The 10,961-nt window shown below is 35.2% G+C and overlaps 1 long non-coding RNA gene across 1 annotated transcript; it reads right to left on the bottom strand.

Moving 5' to 3' along the window:
- Positions 1–492: 492 nt before the first annotated feature.
- LOC308685609 lies at positions 493–2,799 on the bottom strand. Its single transcript, XR_014029480.1, has 3 exons — positions 2,710–2,799; positions 2,121–2,186; positions 493–846 (listed from the first exon to the last, which is right to left on the bottom strand). It is a non-coding gene; the product is annotated as an uncharacterized lncRNA (long non-coding RNA).
- Between the last annotated feature and the right edge of the window lie 8,162 nt (positions 2,800–10,961).

The raw sequence follows: 10,961 nt of genomic DNA, 5'->3' as shown, positions 1-10,961 counted from the left end.
GAAACAACTTGAGGGTGAGTAATGATGACAGAATTTGTATTTTTTGAAAATGAAACTATCCCTTTAAGTTCATGATGTCTTAGTATACTGAGTTTATTTCAACTAGGGAACCCATAATCAAAACTGTCTGAAGTTTATTGTTTCTAAACTCACAAGATCTTCAACCAATAAGGATGCCAAGACCAACTTGACTTCAGAAGGTCAAGTTCCCTGCAGGTGTGATGTCCACAACACTGAAGAATTTAATCCACACTGTAAAAAGAATACTGTGAAATTTACAGCAACTTGCTGGCAGCAATTAGCAAGTAAGTTGCTGTAGTTCATTTCACAGTATGCTTACTGTAAACTTAATTACAGTAACTTTAAAAATACTGTAAATACTTTTTTACAGTAATAATCACAGTACTGTGTTTCATCACCTCACAAATTTTACTACTGTAATAGGGATTACTGCATTAATTTTGTGTACTGTAAAATGAAGACACTGTTTTTATCACAAAAATGCCATTTATTGACAACTTTTCACACTTTAAATTTCAAAATTCATAAAATAAATAGCAAAAAAAAAAAATTTTTTTTTCAATAGGTAAACATTTTTCTGTTAACATTTCATTTAGTTTTGTATGCAACAACACTTTTCGGAACATGCAAATCAATCCTGTTCAAATGTATTAAAATGTTTGGTTAAAATTAGAATGAATAAAAGACAAATTAAATTATTTTAAAACAGCAGGATTTCAAACAGTAGAATTTAGTCCCTGAATGTTGTTTTTCTCCCAGAACTGTATTTTCCTTCAAAACGGGGGGGCCTAAACTAGTCAACGTCCTGGGCTGGAGTCTTCTACCCTGCAGTGGAAGAAATTAATTATTAATGGAAAAGTTTATAAGCAAGACAGATGGGTTGATGACAATATATATAAAAGTTTGATTGGATCGTTTGATTTAGCCAATCAACATGTAATACAATGTCCACTTCTCTATAAACCAAAATGCTTACTTAAAACACACATTTTATATATTAGGGCTTGGAGAGAAAAATCGATTAACCTAGCTATCGTGTAGATTCTAAAATCTTTTTTTTTATTTTTTTTATTCCAGAATCGATACCAATTCAAATTCAATTGCTTTATTTTTGTCCTTGCTTGTAGATGAGGTTGAAAGAAGTTAGCCACTTTCTTAAGAGACATGAGACTGAACGCACTGAAAAGCCTTTGCACTGCTCATATGCTGAGAGAGAGATTAGACAATAGAGCGGCACGATTCATCTTCAAAGAATGTGATCTCGGTCATCAAGACCTTTCAATTCGTCTGTCTATTAAACTAAATCATAAAACAACATTCAAATCTGTGTTGGCGCTACCGTTGACCCAGAGAGAGAAACGTTAGTCATGAAACAGCTTCACAAACAGTCTTTTAAATAAATATTTAAAGTTGAATATATTTTTAAATAATTGTTAGACATAAAACTTTTATTTTAACTCACCATGCAAATGGTAGAAAAGTTAATAATAAAAAATAAAAGTTTGATGTTTAACAATTACACAACAGTCCATATAAACCCAAATAAACACTTTGAGAATTATTTTACTAGTCGGGTAGGTAGTTAAAGAATGACTACTCAAATATTTGTTCCTATTCCTAGTCAAAAATATATCAATAACAAATAAGTGCTTACCTCTGGATAAATTCTAATGTATGATATTTATTTAAAAGACTGTTTGTGAAGCTGTTTCATGACTAACATTTCTCTCTCTGGGTCAATGGTAGCGCCAACACAGATTTGAATGTTGTGATATGATTTTGTCAAAGTTTAATAGACAGACGAATGGAAAGGTCTTGATGACCGAGATCACAGTCTTTGAAGATGAATCGTGCAGCTCTATTGTCTAATCTCTCTCTTAGCATATGAGCAGTGCAAAAGCTTTTCAGTGTGTTCAGTCTCATGTCTCTTATACCCATTCTGGATATTACGCCACTTTAACACTTTGGAATCTAAGTGCAAGATGACGTAAAACTTTGTTCACACACAGTGAATCGATAAAAAAAATATACTTAACACTTAATATACTTATACACTTAAAATTGGGATCTATTGTGTATGTTTAGTGCCGGGATCTTACCGAGCATGATGAGCCTTGGAGTGCTTGGCAGGGAAATCTGGTAACATCTGCTTGGGTGGAAGTTTCCTGTAACACAAAATAAACAGGAAAAAAAAAAAACACTTTTAAAAATCACAAGTACAATAAATGGTAAATAAATGAACTAGTAAGATCTCGAAAAATCTTAATACAATGCGAGTATATTATTATGCTTCCACGAGTCATGAATAAAACTTTCGAATCGGCCCGCTTAAATGTCTGATTCTTCAGGCGGCAACGTTAGCATTAGCAAGCATGAAAAAAAAAAAAAACAACGAGTGAGATTATTCAAACGGCTACCGCGCCAACACATACATCAAATACACAATTACAAGTTAATTTTATTCAACAAGGCTACACGTTACTCTTTAATCAAATTGAAGACGTTATAAATCAAATGTAATGTTGCCAGATAAGACATATCTTTACAGTATACGCCTATGCTCCCACATGTGAAGGACATTTGAAGGAATGGCACTTCAAATTAGGCTATCAACAATCTCGTTTCTGCAGTTTGACCTGCGATGAAGTTCAGAAAAATCATGATCCTATGAAAAATGTGTTATCTTACCTCTAGCTGCGTTTTCTGTCGAGTCAGCGACTCGGCTGGCTTCACTGCTCTGGACGCGGTGTCGTCGGCGCGGCGGTGACAGTTCAGTTGACGTTAGCAGGCAAGAGAAATATCCAAGCGTATGGGGATCAAATTTCAGTCTAGCGCGCCAACAAATACATTACATACACATACACAATTCCAATTTAATTTTTATTCATTATGACGTTATCGAATGTTGCCAGATTAGAAAATCTATCGAAATTATGTGCAAATATATATACATATAAAATGCACACATACACGAGTTTAGGAAGTGTGACGCTCGTTTACTTGGTGCACTCTTAAAGTTGAACAAATAGGTAACTTTACAAGAGTAAACTGGAAATAAATCAGCAAAGTTACCTTTCTGAAGTTAAAATTCCAATAAAAGTGTGGAATCTCGTAGCTTTTCAGCTGCATGGCAAAGAAATTGCTGTATTGTGATTCACAGAAAAAATATTTTTACTGTAGAATTTACCCGCCATTGAAAATTGACCATGATGCTTTGCAGATCTACAGTAACATGCTGTATACAGGTTTTACAGTAAGCATTTGCTCATTTTACAGTAATAATGCTGTGAAAACTACAGAAATTTGTTACAGTGCAGGACACACTTTCACTTACGAGTCTTGTTTCTGATTGGTTTTTGGATGTGTGCTCTGCATAATTCTGAGCATTTGTGTAACATCTCTGAGTGTTCTATATTTTCTGAGTAGCCAAGGAGTGAATTCAGTCCTAAGTTGTAAACACAAATGGGTGCGGTGGCGTGCGCCTGTAATCAAAGATACTGGGAGGCTGAGGCTGGACTGGAGGATCGCTTGAGCTTAGGGGTTCTGGACTGCAGTGGACTATGGCGATCGGGTGTCCGCACTAAGTTCGGTATCGATGGTGCTCCTGGGGGAGCCCGGGACCACCAGGTCGTCTAAGGAGGGATGAACCGGCCCAGGTCGGAGACGGAGCAGGTCAAAGTCCCCGTGCCGATCAGTAGTGGGATCGCGCCTGTGAATAGACACTGCAGTGCAGCCTGAGCGATACAGCGAGACTCAGTCTTTTGTGTACACAGTTATAACCAATGTCAAATTAATTTAATTGCAACAATTCCTTATTTTTAATTATAGTCTTTCAAGATTGTAAATTAGATGTCAATATTTTGCAATTATAATTATATTTAACAATCTAAAAACAACATCTGTAAATCTTTAGGTAGCCTATAGCCTAGCAAATGATTAATTTATTAAACTATAAATCAGTTTGATTAAAAAAGAATCAGTTGTGTTAAAATGAATGAGAACAGATGAAGATAAATATGGTAGCATGTGCGTTATGAATGGCTAGATGAAAGTTATGTCTGGAAAATTTCGACTGTGGTCAAACTGTTATTGTTTGATTTTGTGTGTTGTGGTCTAACAACCTCAGGCATCAGTTTTAAATGCCATTTTGAAGACATTTACCTTTGACAAAAAAAGCTACAAAAGAGATTGTAAAAATCTTCAGTTCACCGTGCTTACGGTACAGTCTGCTTGCATATAGGGCGCTATGAATGAACGGTCTAATGCTAATTGCATAATGAAATGCAATAACTCTTGATGAAAGTTATGGAAAATTTAAATGTGGATAAACAGATGTTGTGTTTTTTGTGTTGTTGCTGAATCCACTTGAAGCATGAATTTGAAAACAAATAATTATTAAAGCTGCAAGCAGCATTTAGCGGGGTTCAAGCATTTAGGGTCTTTAAGCACATAAGGCAGTTTAGTGAGTTTTTGTTTAGGATTTACAGGCTTTTGAGTGTTTTTTGCCATAACCATTTTCTAAATGATCCTGTTATGGCTACCCAATGGGTAAAGTTTAAGTTTTTTATATAATTATTGATCTAGAGCTTCCAGAAAATTGTACTGCACTGGTATATTTCCGATCGGGCTAAAAACCGATGGCGGCATAGACATACATGGCACCTTGGACCAAGACACTGCATGCCAATTTTAAAGTCAATCGAACTAATGGTCAGGTGGTTATAGCCCTTTTCCTGTTTTTGTGATTATATGGCCTGATCTCCATTTTAAATAATTATTTTAAAGGTGCTGTAGAATGCATTGATATATTTTAAATTGTTCTCTGATATCTCTGAAACAGAAATGTCTTCAACAGTCAAGTAGTGGATAAAATCACTAATGTTACTTTCTGCTTGCGGTAGGGGTTGTAATGGAAATATAACATTAGTTGGAACTGCCCCCTTCTTCAGTATCAAACAATGAGCGAAACCTGCTTGATATTGTCCCACTCCCAGGTTAGAAAAACTGTCTGTGGTAAAATGGGCAGAGCAAACTAACAGCTTTGAATTAAAATGGTGAGGTATCCTGTTGTAAACATCAACCATGCCTGTTGACAGTTTTGTGGGAAGGGAATGAAAAGTTCTCAAATCTGCAGCACAGCCTCGAACATAACATTTATATCCATGATCTGCCATTTTCACTATTGTCCTTGCTTGCTTCTTCACAATACCTGCAGATCTTCTGATGATTCAGCTGTGCAGGTCCACGTTAACACTGCCTGGCCTAGAACATGGGCTGGTATATGCAAATTTGGGGGGTATAAATATTAATGATCCTGACTCCAACGTCACAGTCAGTGTTATGCTGGGATTCACTCATTTTTCAGCGGTCTTTTGCAAACAGGAGATTTACACATGAAGGAGGAAACAATGGTGTTTGAGGCTCACGGTATGTCAGTTCCATGTCCAGAACTCTTATCATTCAACTATGCCAAGATAAATACAGTTTTCAATTGTATGGCACCTTTAAAATAGATGATTAGTAATATAATGCTTACTTGTAGTCTGAAATGGCTTTAACAAAAGAAGAAAAATAGTCTTAGATTTCTGTTCACTCTAATCATGTACAAATAAAGTAGCACATTAAGATTACATTTATTTGAATGCATTAGTGAGTGTGTGATTGTGCTGTGTGTGCAGCGTATCAATACTAAAAGTGAAGGTGTAGTTGATATCTTTGGTGATAATATCTGTAGTAATCATAAAAAAATCAATTAAGAAATAAAGAATTAAAATTACAAATAATATTCTATTAAGATATGAGTTACAATAACATGATTTGCAATAGTAATAATATCAATAATATATGCACAATACACACAGATTAGACTATCAGGTCTGTGTCTTACAAAAACATTAGTATTGCAGCCAATGTGAGTCTGTGGGATTTATAAACAGACAAAATATGATTTGAAATGTTATTTTAATGATTTTATTAAGTTTAAACAATATTTCAAATGGAAAAAAAATGAAAAATAATATTTTAGTGAGCAGAATGAACCAATGAGTGGTCTTCATCTGGTGGTTAAAATGTAAATGAAAACAATAATACTTAAACAATAATACTTAATACACTAACCATGCTTGAACACACACATGCACACACATTTTGTTGTAGATGTAGATATTTAAAATAAAAGATAGGTAACAAAATGATAATTGCAAATCTCCTCTGTATAACACCATTTTCAGATTGAGGGGCAGAATTGTTCAAACTGAGAGCTCAGTACAAATGAAGTGATAAACTTTGACAAAACATGATTGTGTTATAATAGGTGATTTTCATGCAAGTAATTATATACTTTATACAAAAATTAATGCAAAAGCACAGGTGAAAATATTTTATTAAGTAGAATGTCCTGCAGAGGGCAGTAGAAGACCACTAATTGACTCACTTTCATTTGAAAGACTTTTTTATCCACCAGTAAAACAAAGCAGTTTCTCCATGTTCTTTCCATTAAGCATGCTTACACACACAGACACACACAAACACATCCACACACACATCCACACACACACACACACACACACACACACAAAAATAAATATGTTTTCCATGTTTTTAGGATGTGATATTGTGAAAATATCTTTTAATGGTCTAACCATTTCACATATTTCTTTGTGATCTGTATTACCAGTCCGTAATAATAATAATAATAATAATATTTAATTGTCTATAGGCATTTCTTTATCTAATAATATAAAACTTCATCATAATCATAATAAAAAATTAAAAAATAAAATATATACAAATATCATAATAAAATAAAAAACATCATAATAAAAAAGATTGCTTTTTAAAGCATTTGTTTGTTTCCCAATACTGACAGCGAATAAAAAGATCATGTGTAATCCTGCTGCTCCCTCCAGTGGACAACAGTGGTGTGTTTCTAGTGGTGCAACAGTTGAAGTGATTGATTGAATTAATGAATGAATGAATGGGAATTTGGTTTATCTTTTACTTTTATTAAAAGAATTTGGAATTTGGTTTCACTTTTATCTCCGGAACCAAAAGGCGAAAAATTCTGAAACTCAGAGCATAGATAGTGCTTGAGGAGTCTTGTTGAATGAGACCATCGCGGTGTTTTGGGGCGATTGGGACCGGGAGTTCTGATCGTTCAAAGGCATATATTTCAGGGCTTTTATCTCTGGAAGGCCCGAGGCCCGCGACGATACGTTTCGATCAAGAGAGGTCCTTACCATCAAAATTTGAGCGTGCAGCGTCTTTCCGTTTTCGAGTTATGAGTGAATTTGTACTGGGGGGGCGTGGCCTAAATGGCGGCCTCCGTTTTTACTTTCGTTTCAGGATTCCATTCCTTAATTTGACAGAATTGTCAATAGTAATACTTCAATAGATGAGTTTTGACAAAATGTGATTGTAAATGTTAAAATAATGATTTTATAAAGTCTAAATATAAATTATATAACAATATTAGGGAGTAGTATGATGAAATGACAGCAGGGGGCAGTACAATACCACTTATTGACTTAATATGCCATGTTATATCATTTTTACCTTTTTAACTGTTATAGAGGCAAATTTTGTCCGATCTGTCTGAAATTTTTCATGCTTCTTAAGAGCAGAACTTCTTAAGTTCTGACTTGTTTTTATTAAAGAGATATAGGCTTTCGGGGACACTTGGTAAAGGCCACATTTTGAAGTGAACCTATTATAGCTAACCAAATGAAGTAGTTCAACTTTTTCTGACAATTATTGATCTAGTGAGTACAGAGAATTGTATTGCACTAGTTTTGAACATTATGATATGAAAATTATATGATCAGAGATTTACAGACCATTTTACAGATCAGACCATTTACAGCCAATACAGGCAGTTTACCATAGGAAACATATGGTTTTAAAGCCTTTTAACTGTTATAGCGCCACATTTGGTCCGATCTCCAAAAAATTTTGCATGCTTGTTAATGATGATATGTCACATATGCTCACCAATTTTTGTGAAGTTCTGAGTTTTCATTTAGGATTTATAGGCTTTTGAGTGTATTTTGCAACGCCCATTTTATAAATGACCCTATTACAGCCACTCAAATGCAAAAGTTCAACTTTTTTTTGATAATTATTGATCTAGAGAGTCCAGAGAATTGTCCTAGACTGGTCTGGTTCAGATCGGGCGAAAAACCTAGGACTAGTTCGCAAAAGTAGGTTTTTAACATGTTTGCGAATATTTAATGAACGGTTTGATTGACAGCAATGGTTATAGAGGCAAAGTTGTTCAGCATGAGCAGATCTATCAAATGATATGCATTTTGTGACAATAAGTGTAACACCATGTGATTACAGAGCCATAAAACTCGTTAGCGCCAACTAGTGGCCGATTTCTTTCAAAATTTTTACAGACCTCTAGGGCCATGAGTCGAACATGCCCATCGAGTTTCGTTCCGATCGGCCTCCGTTAACCTTGTCTAATAGGTGCTCGACTTCATTGGCCAATGGCGGCCATGTTTTTTGAGATACGTCAATGTCCTCATAGACATACATGGCACCTTGGACCAAGACACTGCATACCAATTTTCAAGTCAATCAGACTAACGGTCAGGTGGTTATAGCCCTTTTCATGTTTTTTTCATGTTATAGCGCCACCTAGTGTTCAATCGTCGCTATTTTGTTACTGTGACCCCAGATTGAAATCCTACATATGTGTACCCAGTTTGGTGAAGCTATCTCATTTACTTTTTGAGTTATAGCCATTTTAGTAAAATAGGCTCCTCCCACAACGTTCATTTTGAGCCCCCTAGCGACTTTGAATCGAAATATCGACGTTATTTCGATAATTATTGATCTTCAGACTCCAGAGAACATTTCTGCACTGGTTTGGTTCCGATCGGACGAAAAACCACGGACTAGTTCGCAAAAGTAGATTTTTGACAAAATTCAAAATGGCGGAAAATCTATCATGACGGAAATGAAATCGGAGATATACGTTTTGTTCGTCAGGCGTCCAGCTTTCCAATGATATAAGACACTTGAGTCTACGACATACGGTCTAGGAGTTATGAGCAGTTTCGCGCTTTTGGTTGCTATAGCGCCACCTATAGGCCAATCGGGGTCATACTCTCTGAACCTTTCCTCGATTTTTGTACTACCATCTGACAAAGTTTCAAGTCTCCAGCACTTACGGTTTGGGCTGCACGATGCGTTTTAGCGGAGAAGAATAATAATAATAATTAAAGCTGCAAGCAGCATTTATCGGGGTTCAAGCAGTTAAGGCCTTTAAGGCATTTAAGCACAAAAGCATCAAAAGTTATTAAGATTTATTTAGCAAGCATGTAACCACTGACATAATAGATGGAAAAGACCATTTACAGCCAATACAGGCAATTTGCCATGGGATATATATGGTTTTAAAGCTTTTTAACAGTTATAGCGCCACCTATGGTCCGATCTCCATAAAATTGTTTACTGTGACCTCAAATTGAACCCATACACATGTGTACTGAGTTTGGTGAAGATATCTCATTTACTTCTTGAGTTATAGCCATTTGAGTAAAATAGGCTCCTCCCACAACGATTTGCCACATTCTAGAATTATTTAATATGATTCTAGCATGATTTACTATCATATACCATGTTCCAGAATGATTTATTAGGATTCTAGCATGATTTACCTTGATACACCTCATTTCAGTATTATTTACTATGATTTACAATGTTTCTAGCATGATTAACCACATTACTAGCAATTATGTGAAGTGTCAGTGCAAATGAGGTGATGAACACTGACAAAATATTATTGTGTTATAATAGTTAGTTATATACGTGATTTTTAGTGTGTGTCCAAGTATGAATGCAAAAGCACATGTAAAATATTTCATTATTAAGTAGAATGGCCAGCAGAGGGCACTAGAAGACCACTTATTGGCTCACTTTCACTTTAAACCAGTTTTCTGCACTAAAGCAAACCAGTTTTTCCATGTTAACTCAATGCATGCTTACACACACACACACACACACACACACACACACACACATACACACACAGCATAGTTAACCATGATTTACCATGATATACCACGTTCTAGTATTATTTACCAGGAGATAAACGACAATCTAGTATTATTTACTTTGATTTACCATGTTTCTAGCCTGATTTATCACATTACTAGCAATTATTTGAAGTGTCAGTGCAAATAAAGTGATTAACACTGACAAAATATGATTGTGTTATAATAGTTATTGCTATATAAGTGATTTTTTTAGTGTGTATTCAAGTATGAATGCAAGCACATGTTGAAATATTTCATTAATAAGTAGAATGGCCAGCAGAGGGCAGTAGAAGACCACTTATTGGCTCACTTTCACTTTAAACCAGTTTTCTGCACTAAAGCAAACCAGTTTATCCATGTTAACTCAATGCATGCTTACACACACACACACACACACACACACACACACACACACACACACACACACACACACACACACACACACACACACACAGCATAGTTAACCATGATTTACCATGATTTACCACATTACTAGCAATTATTTGAAGTGTCAGTGCAAATAAAGTGATTAACACTGACAAAATATGATTGTGTTATAATAGTTATTGCTATATAAGTGATATTTAGTGTGTATTCAAGTATAAATGCAAGCACATGTGGAAAAATTTAATTAATAAGTACAATGGCCAGCAGAGGGCAGTAGAAGACCACTTATTGGCTCACTTTCACTTTAAACCTCATGATTTTGACCATTTTTCTGCACTAAAGCAAACCAGTTTTTCCATGTTAACTCAATAATGCATACTTGCTACATATGCTACACACAATAATGCTACACACACACACACACACACACACACACACACACACACACACAAATGTTTCAGTGATATTGGTGTCACATTCACCTTCATCACATTCACCTTCTGTCTTCAT

Source organism: Scardinius erythrophthalmus (assembly GCF_964197995.2).
Source record: "Scardinius erythrophthalmus genome assembly, chromosome: 25".
Classification (NCBI taxonomy): Eukaryota; Metazoa; Chordata; class Actinopteri; order Cypriniformes; family Leuciscidae; genus Scardinius; species Scardinius erythrophthalmus.
Note: the sequence above shows the minus strand (reverse complement) of the source record. Positions and strands in the feature narration are given on the sequence as shown.